Here is a 20,042-nt window from a genome sequence, read left to right on the forward strand (position 1 = left end):
TTTGGAGCCAGTTTTGCCTGTGAGAGTCTAAATGCCTCTATTTCAGGAGGCCAGTCTGTTGGTGAGAGGAGAGGACACCACATTTCCAACGGGCTGCTCTGCCTCCAAAGCCAAGAGGTGACACCAAAATTCCAATCCCATGGACTGGCAAAGCCACTTCACCCCCTGGCATCTCCTGGGGTGCTGATGCTCCACCCTGGCACACAGGGAGGGCTCTGCTGGGGAAGGTTTGAGGGCACTGGGAGCCAGCACAGCCTCGAGCAGAGAGTTCTCTATGGCAGATTGAGCATCCTGCAGGTCCTTGTCCCATCTGTGCCTCCAGCTGGGGCCCGGAGGAGCTGGAATGTGTTTCCCTGCAGAGCTGAGGCTCTCCTTGGAAGAAGCAGAAGTGGAGAATGGTGGTTGAATGGCAGCTGGAGAGGTTAAACTCCACAAATCTCCTTTAACTCTGCTGTTTTGCTTCCTAGAGGAGACATCTTAAAGGCTGCCCCATCCCTGGAAGTGTCCAAGGCCAGGTTGGATGGGGCTTGGAGCAACCTGGGATAGTGGGAGGTGTCCCTGATGGGGTGGAACTGGATGGGCTTTAAGGTCCCTCCACACCCAAAACATTCTGGGATTCCGTGTAAAAATTAAAATGATGTGCACACTTCCCTGAGCTTTGTGAGTGGCACCTCAAAAATTAGGATGTGCCCAAATCACCTTGGAAAGAAAATTACCTGTGCCCCAGCTAACAACAGCTCGTTCTGCCATCCTGTGCCCCGACTCCTCCAGCAGAGACAGATTTCACTCCACATTTCAGATTTCACCCCACATTTCAGATTTCACCCCACATTTCAGATTTCACTCCACATTTCAGATTTCATTCACATTTCTGTGGCCTTTTGTCGTGCCAAGACAACAGGAGTGGTCAATTCCCAGGTGAGATGGGAGCTTCTGGTGGGGCTCAGGGAAGAGCTGTGTGGTTTCTAAACTCACTTTACAGCATTGTAACACTGAGTATCTTGATTTTCAGTGCCATTTCTGAGCAATTTGCAGAGCACAGTTTGCTCCTTCAAGGCACTGAGCCCTTTTTAGAGGACACAATTCCAAAAGGAAGGAAAAACCTGAGTGAAAAGAGGCTGGGCTGGAGGTAAAAGTTGAATTTCAGGGCTGAACTGAAGCTGTGAGGACAGGGTGGTAAATAAGGGGGTGGCTGAGCATCCTGGATGCTCAGGAAAGGAAGGATCAGGCTTGCTGACATCTTTCCTGACTCATCCCTAACAAGACTTGCTGATCCTGCTTCCACAAGCTGCACCCATATCTGATGCCTATAAATACAACTCCAGTATGAGGCAGGCTCCCACAATAAATCAGGGAAAAAGCCATGTGGGAGACTTTCTCTCTTTGACTTTCTCATTTCTGAGTAATTATTTGGCCATGCTTCATTGGGACAGAAGTTGTATCTTTATTACTCCTTATTATGTCTTTATTTTTAGCCCTCTTCACTTTTTGGAAACGGGCACAGCTGTTGTGTCCTTATGGGATGACCTTTACATCAAAACCATTGTCCAGGTCAGTCCCATTTTCCTTGGAAAAATGTAATTCCCCATCTAATTTTGTCTCCCTCTCAGTCTCCCAATCTGTTTGTTTAAATCATAATCATTGATTTGGAAGAGGATATGTAGGTTTTTATTTAATTTTGGAATCATAGCATTCTAAAAAAATTACTAGGCTGGGACGTTTTATAATATTTTTTTTTAATTATTCTCATTTCCTCCAGCTATTTACTTTGAACTGGCCAGGCCTGGAGAATTTCAGCCGAAAGGTGATGAAAAATGAAAGCAGAAATGTAATACTGAAATGTTTAAATAATGTCAACTGCAGCTGTCACCAGTTGTTCTCAAGGGAAGGAGTGAAGAGGGGGACCCTGTCAAACAACCTGGCCATATTTTATAGAATATATAATATTCTATTATATTAATAGATGCATTTTGGAGACTTCTGACTACATGGATCTTTTATCAGTTTGATTTTGGAGAACTCATGGATGCAACAATGACTTTTACTTTTTATTTTAATGAATTATTTTTCCTGGGAAATGTGTTTATATTTTATATTTTATATTTTATATTTTCACTTCTCCCTGCTGCAAATGTGTAATAAGTGGGAAGGAGTCTGCTGGGGGTCCTGTTCTTTCTTTGCTCTCCTTCAATTTTTTGCTGCTGTGGAAACCCCTCCTACCCTGCTGAAAACAGCCTCTTTCCCCATAAGAACATTTGCAAACATAAGGCATTTTCACCACAGATTGGGGGAAAAAAAAACCCGAAAGCGTGCCTCACATTTCGAGAATATTTTGTTTTATTGCCCAAATCTCACTCAGCTCCAGGAAATGCAATTCCCATGTTTGCCCTTTCCCTCACCAGCTCGCCCATGGTCCTGTCTGCAGCATCTGCTCTGCCAACCCTCCCACCAGGCTGAGCTGCCTTCCCCCCATAAACTCCTTCCTGGGTGATTATTTATTTCCAGCGCTGATCTAAGGCTCTTCTAAGGGAAGGATGGAGAGGTTGTATGGACTTCTGAGCAAGGAATGGCTCCTCAAACTGCTGTGGGAAGCAGTTTGCAGGACAAAATCTGGGTTTTTTAAGAGCACCCACCCTTGAAGGTATTGCTCACATCCATTCCAGCCCCACGAGGGAGCCCTCCTGGCAGGAAAAAGAGACAACAGAATCAGACCAAATGGGTTTTTTGCCATGAAAAAAAAATTTGATTTTTTTTTTTTTTTTTTTTTTTTGCATGAGCTGAATGCCAGGAAAGGGAGGAGAGGGCTCGTTGCAGCACATTGTGCCTGCAGAAGCAAACCTGAAGTATTCCCACATGCTCTAGATACAAGATTCCCCTCTCCATCTGCTTCCAGAGCTGAACTGCTGCTGTCCCTGATGATTTCATTCCCAAAAATGCAGCGGGCTGCTTCTGCCACAAGTCATGTGGACAGGAGGTAGCTGGGAGGAGGAGGAGGAGGGGTATAACGTCACGAAGATAACGAAATCATGCCCCTAATGTGCTGTGATTTATTGCTCTGTCTTGTGGCCTCAATAACTTCGGTATCTTTGCACAGCATCTGCTCTGGGTTCTGGAGTTTTACCCTGTTTTGTGCTGCTGCAGCAACTCAGAACTTCCCAGCCTACAGGATCTCAGGCTGGGGTCTGTGTGCAAATCACAAACAGGACAGAACTGCTGGGAATACATCTTGAGCTGTTTCATTTTCCAGCACCAGCCTCATTCCATGGCTATGACAATGGGAAGGTGCCCTCAGCTCACACCCCAGGCAGCAGACACAGAACTCAATGTCACAGCTCACTTTAACAGTTTTGTGACCAATCCCACACAGCAAAAGCACATTGACAGCAGTTCCATCCAACCACTGTAAGCACAGGTGCCTTTGGTTAAACAGTGCTGGCTTATTTCAAATCCAATTCCTGCTTGTGAGCCTTAAACACAATGCACAGAGCTCCAAAATTAACTTAAAACTCCCCAATATCTCACTGATAAACTTTTCTGCAGCTTAGGGAGTTATTCCAGACAAGCATTAATACACAGACCATTGTTCTATTTGTCCTTGCTTTTCTACTTCTTACATATTTTTTCTGCTGACCAATCTCATGGCTGCTGCTGAGCTCTAATCACAGTTCTGCCTTTTGCAGCTTTCCCAAAACCCTCTGAATTTATGGATTTCCATTATTCCCCCTCTCAGGTCACTTCTCCACACAGGAGAAGTTAAGAATGGTCTTGTTGCAGTGTTGTTGTGAGGTTGCCCAGGATGAGGTGAGAGATGAGAATCTGACTCGAAGTTCTCAGAAGGCTGATATGTTATGTTATGTTATGTTATGTTATGTTATGTTATGTTATGTTATATTATATTATATTATATTATATTATATTATATTATATTATATTATATTATATTATTACTATACTGGAGAAAGGAGACATCAGAAGGCTGGACAAGAATGAGTAATAGAAACTCGTGACACACCAGAGAGTCTGACACAGCTGGACTGGGATTGGTCATTAAATAAAAGCAATTCACATGCTGGGTAAACAATTCTCCAAATCACATTTGAGAGGAGCAAAACATGGAGAAGCTGAAGCTTTTTATCTTGCCAGGAGAAAAAATCCTGGTGATTTTTCAGAAAATATCACGATGACAGGGCCTCATCTCTGAGGTTTTTTCCCACAGTTTCAATGTCCCCAAGTTATCTGCAGCATCCTCCATCTCTGGGAGGCATCTGGTTTCCTGGGGAGGGGTGGCCAGGTGTAGATTTGAGATATAAAATCATGTCTGTGCCTTGAGGGCAGGAAACAGAGCCAGGTGTGGCTCTGGAGGTGTGGGAAGGAGAAGTGGCATCACCAGGATGTCACCACCAGGATGCATCAGGGATCACCAGGATGCCTGCCCCAAACTCCTGAGGCAGTGGTGCTTTCTTTAAGGCTTTTCTCTGCATCTGTTTCAGTTTATTTTCCAGGGAAGCCCTGCCTTTCCCAGTCTTGCAATCCCATTCTCACCTGGGCTTAAAGCCCTGGGACCTCTCCTCCTTCTCTGCCCCATTCACCCCAGAGCACAAGAGCTGCAAAAGGATGGGTCAGGGAAATTATTTTGCATTAAAAAAACTCATTTTATCTGAACTTTTTCATGCAGGGAAGAATCCACAGTTGTGCCAACAGGGAATTTCTGCTCCAGGAGAGCAAACAGTCTCATAAACCCACTCATCTGTGATGGTGGAGATCCAGGGCATGAACCAGCACAACCCTCTGGTAAATCCTACTGAAATGAAGAGTTCTAGCTGCAGACCAATCCCCAGGACATTTTTCTTAGGAGGGAGAAATTTCTTTGTTCTGTGACTGGCACAGCAGGGATGTAACATTTGGCTTTGCAAATGCCAGGAGAAAACTGATGGGAGGAAAGGGAGTTCTCCTCTCACCTGCATTTCAGGAACAAAACTTGAATATTCTGAATGCATCCCTACATAAAACAGAAATTATTTTGAATTTTTTCAGGATATAAAATAGTTTCCCAAACAGCTTTAATAGTCACAGACTCATTGAGGTTGGAAAGGGCTTTTGGAGGTCACCTGGTCCAACCTCCCTGCTCATACAGGGACACCCAGAGCCTGACACCTCTTGATCACCTCCAGGGATGGAGATCCCAGCGATTCCACATTCCCTCTGCCATTTCAGGGAAAAAGGGACTCAAGCCTTGCAGCTCACTCTGAGAAACCCTCAGCCCTGTCAGCTGTTTGTGGATGCAGCACTTGACACTGCATGTCTTTAATTCCAAAGGTGTGAAATATCGCCTCGGGTCAATTTGGAAAGCTTTTTTTTTTCCCTAGAATTTAGCCTTGAAACCCACAAATCTCATCAACGAGAAGCAGAATGAATCTTTGGAATTGGGCAGCGTGTAGGGCCTGCTGCCTTAAATTCTCTTTTAACCTTTGCTGTGCTTCTGTTCTTTAAATTGCTGCTACAGCTACTTAATTCCCTCCCCAACATTTTGGTTGTCTATTGTTATTACTATTGATGTTATTGATGGTGAATTATTGTTGTTGTTGTTATTATTATTATTATTATTATTATTATTATTATCATCATCATCATCATCATCATCATCATCCATCATCATCATCATCATCATCTTGGTTAGGGGTTTTTTTTAAGGAAACAGCTCCAGTCCAGATCCCACCATGGTCCTACAGGCAGCTGGAAGTTCCCCACAGCCACCACTGGAGATCCTCATCATCCACCCCCTTAACTGTGTGTGAAACTTGTGACAGAATCAGAAAGGCACAAAAACAACAAAAAAAAAAATCTCAGAATTCTGATTCATGAGTCCCTTCAATAGTTCTGGTGGTTTGTGTTGTGGTTTTTTGAGGGAAGTCTTTTGGGGATTTTCTTTACTGTCCTCATTTTCTTATTATATTTATCATGGAATCATGGAATGGTTTGGGTTGGAAGGGACCTTAAAGCTCATCTCATTCCAACGCCTGCTATGGCAGGGACACCTTCCACTATCCCAGATTTCTCCAAACCTTGTCCTTGGACACTTCCAGGGATCCAGGGGCAGCCACAGCTCCCAGGGCCTCTCCACCATCACAATAAAGAATTTCTTCCTAATATCTAATTTATGTATCTTATCTTTTTAAGCAAAGCATTACTACAGTAGGTGCTGGCAGGGGCATTTCTCACCTTCTGCCCAGATGCTCCCCCTGCCCTCCTGGCTCCTTCCTTGTGCCAGGATAAACATTCCAGCAGCCACAGGGAATCTGATGAAATCAAAATCCACCTTAAAAAAAAAGCCCTGTCCTCTCCCCCTGCAATCTGGAGCAGCTCCCTGAACAAGGGCTGTAGTTTGAGGCCGAGTTATTGCGTTATTATTGCTGCTACAATTGCTACTTTTATTTTTCTATTAGTGTTATTATTTCTGCTATACCCACCTGGCTTTCAGCGGGGAAATCTCTGACAGTGCTGGTTTTGGTTTTTTTTTTTTTTCAAAAACTCATATATAAGGGTTCTTTTACCTCTGGAAGCAGCCAATGATTTGGGTGCAGCTCAGTGAAATTTGCAGATGAAGAGAATTCATCTCAGATGAAGAAAACTCATGGAATTTTCTCCCCCACCATGGCTTTCCTCCAACAGAAAGCGCAAGTTACTCCTAATTTTCTTTATTAGCACTGAGTTGTTGGAGCATGTCTCTCTCTCTATCAACTCAGCGCAACACCTAGAAGAGCCAGGCACTTTCCCCAGGGAAGGCAGCTCCATTTAAAAATGGGAATTACAAGTGTTTTGGTGCTGAAGTCAGTTGTTTGAAGCCATCTGCAGTCTTGCTGCAGTGCTGCTGTATCCTAATTCCATCTGTCAAAGCCCAGGAGGGTTGAGGCGATGGGCTCGGCGCTGTGAAACAGCAGCAAGCTCAGGCAGGCAAGGGAATTCCACATCCATGAAAAAAATCAGGGAATCTGAAGCTGTCACCGCTGCAAATAATGCTCCCTGGTTAATGAAGGCAGGGGCTGCTGAAATGCTGTGCTTAAAAAGATGTGAGCAGCAGAGCTGTGGAAAACGTCCTGTGTGCTGTCTTCAAAAGCCTGTCTGAGGTGTCTTCTGCAGAGCTGTTCTTCCCCCTCAGCTTAAAAGCCAGAAAATTCCCCTTGTCTTCCCCAGCACAATCTTTATTGGAATGATTGCAGTGCAGTAACTCCAGCTCTAAAACCTTCTCCCCCCAATTCTTCATGTGTGAGCCAGGTTAGTGGAGGTGAGGATTTTTATTTTATTGCATCTGTTCACCCCGGAATGGGCCAACTGAGAACATTCAGATCCTGTTCAGGATTTCCTGCCCTTCCAAAGACCTCCCAGGTGTCTTTAACTTGGCTTCCTAAACCCTCCTAGAGGCATCTCCGAACTCCTCAGCCCCTCTGATCTCCATCCTCTTCCTCCTCTGCAAAGCACACAAAATTCCCTCTTTCCCAAGTTCAGGAGGACTGAATTATTCATGGCAGTGGGATGAATTGAGCTCTTTTCATGTGTCCCTGTAGGGATTCTGATTTTTTGGTGAATGCTTATTGTTGTTCATAACTCTTCTCCAGCTAGTTTGGGGAAACAGCTTCAAAACAGGGAGTTTGTTCCAAATTCTACCTTGCTGTTTCACCCAGGGCTGGTGGTGGCAAAGTGCTTTTGGTACCAAGTGGGTGGCTGAAAGTTCAGTGAGGAAAGAAGAAATATGGGAAGCAAGGGAGAAACAGGGAATTATAATTTATTTTTCACACTGCCATCCTTCTTTTTATGCTTATGCGGATATTTGCTGGGAAAATGAGCATTCCTTTAAAGCTGAATCCTTTTGTGGGAATGCTCCCAAACAGCAAATGACAATGGATATGGACACTGTCACCCTGAAGAGCTGTCAGGGATTCAGACAAATGTGTGTGAAAATGGCAAATCTCACTGAAAATGTTCACCTTTCTTGCTCCTCTTCTCCCGCTCCTCCTCTTAGAGCAGCCATTCACCTCCCCACTTTGTTTCTCTCACTGGGAAATCTGGAGGGGCTGTGGAGAGCAGAACACAGCTTTGGATGTGAGGATAAACATCTGGAGCAAAGCTTCAGCTCAGGCATGGCCTGGACTTCTTCAGAATCAAGGTCAACATCTGAATTTGCATCCAGATGAAATATGGGGCTGAGGCTGCAACTGCTGGATCATTTTGTATTCGAGAAATGACTGGATTTGGCACTCAGTGCCATGGCCTGGTTGTCAAGGTGGTTATCAGTCACAAGTTGGACTCAAAAATCTCAGAGGTCTTTTCCAACCTAAGCAGTTCTATAATTTTAAATTCAAAAAGGTTTTGCTCCTTGCTCTGCTTTCCTAAATTGCATCTTTTTAGGGACCTTGAAGAAAACTCTATGGATCACCCCAAAGTAACACTTGGAGTGCTATTCCCGGGTTACAGCGGAATAATCTGCCTTCACTGCTCACACCTCAGCTTGGTTCTCTCAAACGTGTTCCAGGGGATTTCAGGGCTTCTCACAGAGCATTGCACAGTGCACAGTGAGATGACAACATGTAATTACCTGCTGGAAATGTGTCGCTTCCCATATCCATGGGGAGCAGACAGAGCCAGGCAAGGTGGATAACTGTGTCACTGCACCTCTCCCCGAGCTTCACCTTGTCTGATGCTTTGGGAAAAAGGCACCACTTTGGCAGTGACAGGGGAAATTCTGTTTGTAAACAATGTGTAAACCTTCGAGGGGAATGGTAATGGAGTGGGTTAAGCACTGCAGGCTCCTGGGCAGAGGAGAACATTTATCAGGGCAAGAGCAGGCAGGGAGAGACAAACTGGGAGTTTATAAAGGAGTCACATCCAATCTCTGAGGGGAATAAGGAGATTGCAGTGCTGTGCTTGTGTCCAGCTGGAGATCACAGGTAGAGAGTGTGATGGTGTTCACAGGGGTCTTAGGATGAGGGAAGAGACGAGGATCTGACTCCATGTTTCAGAAGGCTGATTTATTATTTTATGATATATATTACATTAAAACTATACTAAAAGAATAGAATAAAGGATTTCATCAGAAGGCTGGCTAAGAACAGAAAAAGAAAGAATGATAACAAAGGCTTGTGGCTGGGCTGTGATTGGCCATTAATTAGAAACATCCAACATGGGCCAATCACAGATGCACCTGTTGCATTCCACACCAGCAGATAATCATTGTTTACATTTTGTTCCTGAGTCCTCTCAGCTTCTCAGGAGGAAAAAATCCTAAGGAAAGGATTTCCCTAGGATGTCTGTGACAGTAGAGAGCTCAGTGAACATTTCTGCAGTGCACACTCAGGGGAAGGATGGTCCAGTGATTCGAGCACGCTCGGGGGATTGTGAATTTATTCCTCCTTCATCCTCCAAGTCCTCATCTTCACTTGCATCCCTGAGCCCTCTATACAGCTGGGAAAGCAGCAGGAAAGCAAAACTTCCACATTATCCCTCAAACTGCAGCTGAAAGTCCTCCTGCAGAAGCTCTTCCCTTGGTGGATGCTGATTGATGGACAGATGGATTATTCGCATTCCCAGTGTGGAAAGTAAGAGAAAAGCAACCTCTTCTTTTGCTTTCCCATCTGAGCTGAGCTGATCTGGAAGGTACTGAGAGTAAATAAATAAACTAGCATGGCTGTCTGTCCTTCCCACATGCTCACAGCTACTGGACTATTGCCATTACCCTAAGGAATAAGTATTATCTCCCACCTGCATAAATCAATACTGGCCTCAGCATGAGTGTGGGCCACATTGTTTGAGCTATTTTAAGTTATCCTGAGAGAAGGAGGGAAAAAAAAAAACTACAAGGAAATTCAGCTGTATTTATTAGGCTACAGCACTGCCACAGGCATGGCAGTGAGATCTCCATGTGAGGAAATCCATGTCCAGAGTTGGGAGCAAGGGACCAAACTCTGAAGAATCTTTGTGATTCAGGACCAGCTGAACCTGTGAAAATCTGAAGACCACTGCTTTTAAATTCAGCTCCCAGATAAATCTAATGAAGTTCTTGATGTTGAGAAAGAGTGGTAGAGTAAAATATGTCTTCTGATAACAAGAGATGTGGCAGGGCACCTGTAACTGGTAACATTGGCAACATTCCCTTAGAGGAACTTTGCACTGGCATGGGTTACATCTGGCTTCTGTAAGGCCAGAAGGAATTAAGGAGGGTCAAGGAGTGATGCTGCCTGCAGGATCTGTGTGTGCCTTCCCTGCTTGCAAGAAAAGCCCAGTGCTTGAGAGGAGGAATGAGGTTGGAGACCTCAGCTGAGGCCATTGCTGGAGCTTGAGTTCCTTTAGTGCATCCAAGACCTGCAGCAACCAGAGTATCAGTCTGCAACAACTTAAAAATGGGGAAAAAAAGAATTCAAGAGTCCGCTTTAAGCTAATATTTACGTGTTTAGAGGGTAGAAGAGAGCGAGTTTTTTTCTTCCTCAGTGTGCAACCATCGCTGTTCGTTGGGGTGTTGGAAAAGAAACATCTCCCAGGTGTTTCTGGGAGGGAAGGGAAAGAAACATCTCCCAGACTTCAGGGCAGGAGGTTTTTCTCTTTATTGTGCTGCAACTCTCCTCAAGGGTCCTTTTATGGGGAGTTCTGGATGGGTGTCCTCTGGTAATGAGTGCCAGCCCTGCTGTGTTATCACAACAAGGTTTACTTCCATCTTAGGCATGGAGCAGGCTCTCAGACTCATTTTGGCTTTCTCCTGACCCAGATGAAAGGGAAAAAGGCATTTACAGACCTTCTGGAGAGAGCCTTTGGTTAGTGCCACTCATCTAGGGTTCCACTTATTTGAGGAGTTGTGTATTTCCCTCACAGCTGCAGTTTGCAGCACAGTGCTCCAGCAGGAATGCAGGTGCATTTCCAGATCCTTCCTTACCTGCTCTCCCCTCTCCTTAACATCTTTGCTTTATTTCCTGCACTCTGGAGGAAGTTTAGGCTGGGGCTGGGATGCCATGGTCAATTTTAGGTCCAATTTGCTGTGAATAATCACGCAGGACTCAATGCATGCATTAGTTGCTCTGCAACTCAGAGCAACTTTGACCCTACATCCCCATCCCAAATGAATGGGAATGCTGGCCTGAGTGCTCACATCCCCCAGGGTGGGATCACTTGGCTCCCTCATGCACTGCTCTTCCATAAACACACCAGACAGTGCTTTGAGTAAGAATCAGCAAATTCTCTTCTTCCATCCTCTGCTCAAGACACCTGAACATTGAGCACCTGGACGCTTTCCCCTGTATCACATATTCTCCACATCTGCAGGATCTCTGCTTTGCCTGGCAGAGCTCCCTAAAGGACTGCACAAATAATTTAAATGGCTGGTTTATTGTTAAAGGCATGTACCTGATTTCCCTGGCGCTGAGGCGGAGTGAAGCGTCCCAGCTCCATTGATTTCAGAATTAGAGTGTCAAGGATCCAGCCCACACCTTATTGGAATCAATAGCAGTGATCAGGACCACACAGAAACTGCTCATAAGCTGTTATCTTGATATCAACCCCAGTTAACTGGCGATGACAATAAGTTCCATTGAATCAGATGGGCCATTGAATTTCCACACTCAAACTCCAGAGCTGAAATTCCAGTCAAACATTAACGGGAGAGAGAGAGAGAGATGCCAGCTCTGAGTCTGACCCTCCTCACGTTGGACTGGTGTTACCAGAGGTTTTAATTACACAGGGTTTCCTTTGGAGCTGCTTTATTAGCTCGCTGCTTTTGCAGGTTTTCTTCTTTAATGGAGCGTGGCTAGACGAGAGCAAAAATAAAAAACTCTGCTCACCTGCATCTCCAGCGAAACCTTGGCCTCCCCAGGGCAGGCAAAGCAACAGTGCACACCAATAAAATCATCATATGCCCAGCTGGAAAGTGATAAGACAAAATCAAACTGCCTGCAATTACAAAGGCAGAGCCTTTTGATGGCCAGGAAAGAGGGAGGGTGTCATTCTGCACATTTTATTACTGCAGCTCTCAAACCTCGTGGTGATGGGGATTTCATTCCCTGCCACACTGGAGCTGCACCTGGAGCAGAGAGGGAAGGAGGGAGTTTTTAGCTATCCAGGGTTGGCAATCAGAGCCTCCTGGAAGCAGGAAGGGTGCCCTCACTTTGGCCATGTGTCTTGGTTTGGAAAGACAGGAGTCTGCTAAGGAAGGCAGGAGCCTCCCCTGAAATGGAGAATGTAAACCCTCCCCACCCCTCCGAACTGCTATAAATTTTAAATTAAGGGGCTCTCAGGCAAAAAAATACAGGAGCAGGAAATAACAGTTCTTTAATAAGGAGAAAAAAAGGATAAAATAAAGAATGCAGTACACTAGAACAACACTGACAGAGTCAGAACCCAACGTGACACCCTGTGGGTCAGGGTGTTGGTGGCAGTCCCATTGGAAATGTGGCTGCAGCCCTCCTGCAGTGTCAGGGGTGGTTCTGTTGGAGCAGGGATCCTGTAGAGAAGGATGTATTCTTCCTGTGAAGATCCAGTGGAAGAGGCAGCTGCTGTTTCTCTGGGGAATCCCATGGAGAAAGCTGTGCTGGTGTCTCAAAAACCTCTGGATTATATCTGGGTAGGAATGTTTGGCTCCTCCCTTTGGGCGGAGTATCTCACAATGGGATGTCACAGTTCTTATCAGCCATGCAGTGACATTCAATAGTCTGTTATCAGCAGATGTCCCCTGGGCGAGGTGTGAATGTGGTCACTCAAAGAGAGAGATAAAGCAAACTGCCCACTTGACAAAAGACAATCTGCCATACAGATGGCAATTGAAAACAACTCGCACTGCAATCTTCAACACCCTGCCAAGCAATTAAAGTGTTGGGCAGCTCAGAAAGTTCCTGTGGGCTGCTGAGCCCTCCTGCCTGTGTGCTCAGCCCTCCCTGGGCTGCAAAGTAAAACGTGTTTGATTAAAGGCAGATTGTTTATTGATTAATAATCCTTTTTAACTTGGCTGCTCCGGATGATTAGGAATGGCCAGCAATCCGAGCTAACATGTTGCAGGTCCTGGTGGATGCACATGTAGGAATAAAGCTCAGTTAGGAGGTAAGTAAGAGTTTTTGGGTTTTTTCCAGTTAAAGGGGAGTTAAGGGCATGTGAACAGCCCTTGGGAGAAGCTCACTCTGCAAAACTGGGGAAGGGGAGGGTTACAGGGACAGGCTATTACTGCTGACAGGCAATAAGAGGCGAAAATGCAGGCATTGGAGCACTTGTGATTTTGTCCCCATGCCCTTTATTTACACACACCTCCAGCTCGCCCTTCACATCAGGGGTTTTAAAGCACAACTATGCACAAAATAATTGAGGTGGCCACTGAGCTCTGAAGGTCACCTGGTCCAACTCCAATCAAAGATCAGATTTAGACCCAGCTCCAAAGTCAGAACGTGTGGATCGAGGTCATGAGCCCATGTCCAACGTGTCACCCCACTTAGAAAATTACATCTAGGGCAGGGTTTCACCCCAGGGGACGGGAGCACCTTTGCTGCAGTTTTCCCACCATCTCTGAGATGGTCAATATGGCCTTGAAATCAACAGGCATCTCCAAGAGGTCTTAATGAAACACATTTCAAAGGCTCTTCACACCTCAGCGCCATAAAAGAGACTGCGGCCAACTAGAAATTACTCTTCCCCCATCATTCACAGCTCAGGCTTATTTCTCACAGGAAGAAGCAGGAAGATATCATTTGTGGGGAAGAAAAGGGGGAAAAAAATCAACTTTTGTTCACCATGCGCCAACAGCCAGTGATAAGGTGCAGCTAAAGTGGCAGCCTGTACTTCATGGGGGTGAACTAATACCCAGATAAGATGGAGGCAGGAGATCTTCCTTGGGCTAAGGGAAAAAAATCCTGGTTTAAGGTTATTACACAGGAAGCGCCCTGCTGCATGAAATCTATGGGAAATTGCATATTTTGTCACATTTAGTTATTGAATCCCAATTTCATCCTAGCACGAGGAAAATATACATCACCCTCCCTTGTAGCTCTTATTAGATTTCACAGCCTCTCAATATTAAAATGCCAGCCCGGGGAGCTCTGCTTCCCTTTCCATTTTCTCCCTCCTCCCCTCCCCTCTGCGACACTGCAGGGATGGAGGTGGGGTGCAGCACAGAATGAGGTGGAATCACCAGCTCTGGGCACAAAGATCCCTCCAGCTTTCTCCCTACCACTCATTTATCCTCTACAAATTCATGGACAGTCCCAGCAGTGCCCATTCCCATGCCAAACCAGCCTAGGGTTGCATCCCCACTCTTTTTTCAGGGATTCCCCAAATCTGCGTGTTTTTCAGGGTGTTTTAGCTCCTGCTCAGACCTAGAGGAGCTTAAGAGGGGCCAATTCAGCCTGTTCTCCCTTTCCACTTGGATTTATTCTCCCAGCAACACCCTTAATGCATTTGAGTTGGTTGATGAACCAATGTGCTTATGCAAGAGGAGGATAAATTGCCTGGCAGCCCAAATTCCGAGGGCTTGGCATGGGTCCTCCAGTGCCACCCCCTTTTATAGTGGGGTGGCACTGGAGGACCCTTCTTGATTGCAGCTAGAAGGATCATGTGGTCAGAGAAGACCTGAGATTTTAGGAATGTTTGAATGGGTTAAGTCATGCTCCCAAAGTTTGTTCAAAAACTGAATTTATTATCCAACCTCCAACCGCATCCAACCTCCAACTCCATCTTCCTGCTGTCCTACAAGTGAGAGAAGGTAAACTCTGCTCTGGTAACAACCAGAAATGTTCCTTTGCCATCCCCAGCCTTGTAAATCTTTCTTTTTTCTGCAGGAACTGGCTCTGGAGTGAGTGGGTGTTGAGGGTTTCAGAGAGGGGCTGTGAGTACTGTTCTGTAAAGTTATCAGTCTCTCTCTAATAGAAACCAAAATGCTGCTGCTGCAGGGAAAAATGTGCTGATTTCTCTAATATTAGAAAAAATAACACTCTGTCTATAAACAGATTGAAGGGAACAACTCATTTTCCCCAGTTAAATATTTTAAAGAGCAATCCAGGCTTTAGTTATCACCTAAGGTAGGGAGGAGAAAGCAGTTTCAGGCTAAAGGAGTGGATTGCTTTCCCAGTCTGCAGGATGCACCTTGCATATTTAACCTGAGTGCTCTCTACCTGTGATGCTTTCCTGGCTTTGGGGAGGAGGAAAATCAGGATGAACTCAGGTCAGGTCAGGTCAGGATCAACCCCAGCTATCTGATCTGAATTTGTAACAGGCCACAGGAGAAATAAGTCCCATGGCTCCACAGCAGAAATGGGAAAAATCCTGGAGTGCTTGAGGCTCAGCTCAGATAAAAGTTGCAGCTAATTATCCAAACAAAATATTCATATCTTTGAATCAGCATAAAACAGGGCTGGAAATGCAAAGGGAGCAGCCTCTCCTGTGATGTCTCAGTCTAAGATTTCTGTCCCTGACCCTTGGCAGAAGGACAGAATTAAGAGAACTCCAACCAGGACTCAGGGAAGACCTTGCCGAGGGCCAGAGGAGCAGCTCACTTTTCTATTTTCCTCTTTAAGGAAAGAGGAAAATAATATTGCACCATCCCAAAAGCTTCACCAGCTCTGCTGGACCTTTCCTAATCTGTTCCCATCCTTCTTAGGTGTGTTCTCTCCCAAATCAGAGCACTGCCAGGTGAGACACAGAGGCACAGGTGTGACATGTGCTTCCTCACACAGCCCAAAAGGATGAGAGCCGAATTCCCTTAGTGCTCTTGGATGAGCAGCCATAAAAAAAAAAAAAAAAAAAAAATAAAAGAAGTACTAAAACCCCTTCTGCCTCTGAAGCACTCCCTCTGAATAAAAATAATACTGCTGAAGCAGCACTTTCCATCCTTAAATCCCTGTGTGCTTTTCCAAAGGAAGGTCAATCCCACTGCCCTATTCACAGGTGTGGGACAGGAGCTGCTGTTTTCCACAAAGGTTTTTCCACCCCACAGCCCAGCCCTGTTTAATGAGCCACTGGCCTTGCCTTTTTCCAGAGGCTGGAGCCACTCCTGAGAGTTTCTACGGGGGCTTTTATGCCCTTTCTTGTCCTTCTTCCTTTAAAGAGTGCAGGGGTGTGTTCCCCCATTCTGGAGGGCAGACTGGCCTGACATTTTCTGTGTTCCCTTTCTTGATCCAGCCAAAATCCCTCAGCTTTACTACAGTGAGCATGGAGCAAAGAGTGAATGGGGGTTTCATGAAATTAGGATTTTGCTCTTCCTTGTGCCCTTCTTGAGATGGCATCTAACCAAAAGTGCTCAGTTTCTGCCTCGCAGCACCTGAGTCTGAATGAAAACCAGACAGTGGGGCCAAATCCACCATCTTCTCACCTGTCCTACCCCTACCATACTCCTTGTTTCTTTTGGAAGTGCTTGTGTTCATCCTACAGGTCTGTCTAACCCCTCTATCCCTGGCTTTCTCTTCCTTTTCAAGTTCATGGACACCTTCCACTACCCCAGCTTGCTCAGAGCCCCATCCAGCCTTGAACATTTCCAGGGATGGGGCATCCATAACTTCCCTGAGCACCTTGTCCCAGTCATGCAGTTATTGTTGAAGGTCTGGTTTCAAGTCATCCTAACTTATGAAGAAACAAATTCTAAAAGAAAGCAATTTTTTTTGCCCCAGATTTACATTAATATGAATAGAATCAGGACCACGTGTGCCATTTTTAGAGCATTAAAGCAAATCTTTTTTAGCAGTCTGCTAATGGCTATAGACTGTAATTCACACCCTGTCTGCTGGGTAATTTTGCATGGCATCAAAGATTTTTGCAGGCAGAAATATGGCCAAAATAACACTTCAGTGGATCAATACCACTGAAGTATAAGGCTATCCAGTTGCTAAAGAGGTCTATTTAGTCTCTGTCAGATGCTGATCCTGGGTAGAATTAGTTGGTTTTCCTTACAAGCCTTAATCCATTTTGTGTGGAGGACTCCTACCCCAGAGCAGGAGTGTTGTTGTTGATAGGGAAGTGGAGAAAGGGCTGTAAAATACATGCAGAGCACTAAAAAAATTAAAATCTGTGATAGTAAAATGGCCTAATTTTGTGGCATGACATCATTTCATCAGTTGTTTAAATTATGGAATTGTTAAGGATTGAAAAACTTCTGAGATCATCAACCCAGCACCACCATCATATTCACCATTAAACAACATCCTCAAGTGCCACATCCACAGGTTTTTTGAACACTTCCAGGGGTGGTGACACCACCACTTCCCCAGGCAGTCTGTTCCAATGCTTGGTAACACTTCAGAGAAGAAATTTTTCCTAATATCCAACCTGAACCTCCCCTGGCACAGCTTGAGGCTATTTCCTCTTGTCCTGTCACAGAAAATAGATGGATGTCTGCTCTCTTGCTGATGGCCTGGGAAATAAAGAACAGAGACTTTCCAGCGTTGGTCAGACTGCGTGGATACAAAATTCTGCCTAGTTCAGGGAGAATATACAACACACATGGGAAAGAATTTAAGGAAGTGTAAAGCTGTGAAGGGATGGAGGAGGCTGAACTCCTCCTGTCTCTGTCATTTTTAATAGGTTTTTGAATTAGCATTGTGCCTGTGATGAAATAAATGTACTTCAACTGCTTTGCCTCAGCCTGTCTTGCAGTAATTACCCCAGAGAAATTAGGACTCCTTGTTTCTTCTCAAAAAAATAACTCATGGAGCTTTTCTTAAAGAGAAATCCCCCAACAACTTTTCCCACTGATACTGTTGGATACTATTAATTAAAAGGGGTCAGACAAAGTTGAGAACTTGGCTGGTGAACCTCAGAGGATCAAAGAGTTGGTGCTGTGGCCTTTGAAAATGTCCTGTCCCCTAATTCAGCCTGTACCAATAGTTAGGAAGAGCATTAGGGGGCACTGGAGGCACTTTTGTAACTTATCTGCATGTTTTGCTTAATTAACAGCTGGTTAAGCAAGTGTTAAGCCACCTAAAAGCCTTTCAAACCCTGCAGTGCTTATCTTCCCAGCACCTGCAGCTTTCTTCCTGCCAGTGCAAACCTGCTCCTTTTCATTCCCCTGCATCAATTGCAGAGAGAATACAGCAGTAAAAAAAAAAAAAATAAAAAAAAGGAGATATTCACTGAGGTCTCCAGGTGCCAGACTCCAAACTGATGAAAGCAGACACAGCTCCACACAATCAGGCCGTGGCTGTTATTTCCAGGAGGTATCAGCATTGAGGCCTGAACCTCTGTGGGTTTCTCCAAAGCCTTGTGCGTCTCTGTGGGGAACGAGGCCATCCAGGAAAGAGATTAAACAGCCTGACACAGTCTCTGTCCTCAGAGTGCCAGCCAACGTCCAGCTAATGAGCTTGGGGAAGGATTTCACTGCCTGGGAAAATTGTTTCATGAGTGTCAGCTCCAAAGTCTTCCTGTCACCTAGAAGGAAACACCCAGCCAAGAGTAACACAATGGAGGCCCTGGCACATGTTGTCCATGAAACTGTGGCTGCCCCATCCCTGGAAGTGTCCAAGGACAGGTTGGATGGGACTTGGAACAACCTGGGATAGTGGAAAGTGTCCCTACATAACAGGAATTGGAGCTAGATGGGCTTTGAAGATCTTTTCCAATCCAAACCATTCTGCGATCCTGTGGGTCTACGAATAAAGGCTTTAATACCTCTGTGGGTTTCTCCAAAGCCTTGTGCATCTCTGTGGGGAACGAGGCCATCCAGGAAAGAGATTAAACAGCCTGACACAGTCTCTATCCTCAGAGTGCCAGCCAATGAGCTTGGGGAAGGATTTCACTGCCTGGGAAAATTGTTTCATGAGGGTCAGCTCCAAAATCTTCCTGTCACCTAGAAAGAAACATCCAGCCAAGAGTGTCCCTCATGGGGACACAATGGAGGTCCTGGCACAGGTTGTCCATGAAACTGGGGCTGCCCCATCCCTGGGAATGTCCAAGGCCAGGTTGGATGGGACTTGGAACAACCTGGGATAGTGGAAGGTGTCCCTACATGACAGGGGTAGGAACTGGATGGGCTTTGAAGATCTTTTTGAATCCAAACCATTCTGTGATCCTGTGGGTCTATGAATAAAGGCTTTAATGCCCCTGCTGCTGAGGGTAGTAGAACATATTTTCCCTTTTGGACTGAAAAATCTTCTAATATCAGAGCCAGAAAACAACAATCTAACATACAATCCCCAGTTTCTGGAAAAGAAGGAAGGACAAACACAAACTTTTTTTTGGGGGGGTAGGGCAAAGTTTTCTGTTGCGTTTTTTTTTTTTTTTGTCAAATTTGAAAATGTTGTCAGCAATTTGCAGATTCCCCACCTGTTCTGTGCATACATGAGTTCCTGCTCCTTTCTAAGTGACTTTTAATGTATAGCAAGAACGCACAGTGTTGACAGCTCTCCAATTTTAGCACAAATCTCATTATCCTATTTTTTAAGCTAAGGCCACCTATCCCAAAATAAAAGATGTGTTGGTTTTGGCTGTTTTTTTGTTGTTGTTGTTCGTTTTTTGTTTTTTGTTTAGTTTTGGTTTGGTTTTTTTTTTTGTGAAAATATGCATGAAAACGTCTATTTTGGTTTTTTCCTTTTTGTTTTAATCAAGAAATTTCAAGTGCATCAAGCAACTCTATTTAAAGATCCACCACTTTTAGGGGGATCACAAGATTACTTGTGATTCTTGTCTTCTGCTTGGAAAAGGAGGCAAGAATGTTCCAAGCCTTCATACAGATGGGCAAAAAATGCTTGGAATGCCATTTCCACCAAAGCAAAGTATGGAAAGCCTAGTTATTATTTAAATATGGGAGGTTTTTTTAGAAGGAGTTTGCCCCATAGCTTTTGCATGTGTTGGATTTGGAAATCATGGAACCACAAAATGGTTTGGTTTGGAAGGGACCTTAAAGATCATTCAGTTCTGCCATGGGCAGGGGCACCTTCCACTATCCCACATTGCTCCAAGCCCTGCCCAGCCTTGCCTGGAGCACTTCCAGGGCTGGGGAATCCAGAACAAGGCTTACAAGAAAGAACCAAAGGTATTTCTTACGGCAGGGTAATCCTATGAAGGTTGTAGCAAGGTAGCAATTGCCTCCAGGTGAAGGT

This window comes from Melozone crissalis, unplaced genomic scaffold (genome assembly GCF_028551555.1).
Source record: "Melozone crissalis strain CALT ecotype California unplaced genomic scaffold, PUWL_Pcris_2 ptg000110l_1, whole genome shotgun sequence".
In the NCBI taxonomy this organism is placed as follows: Eukaryota; Metazoa; Chordata; class Aves; order Passeriformes; family Passerellidae; genus Melozone; species Melozone crissalis.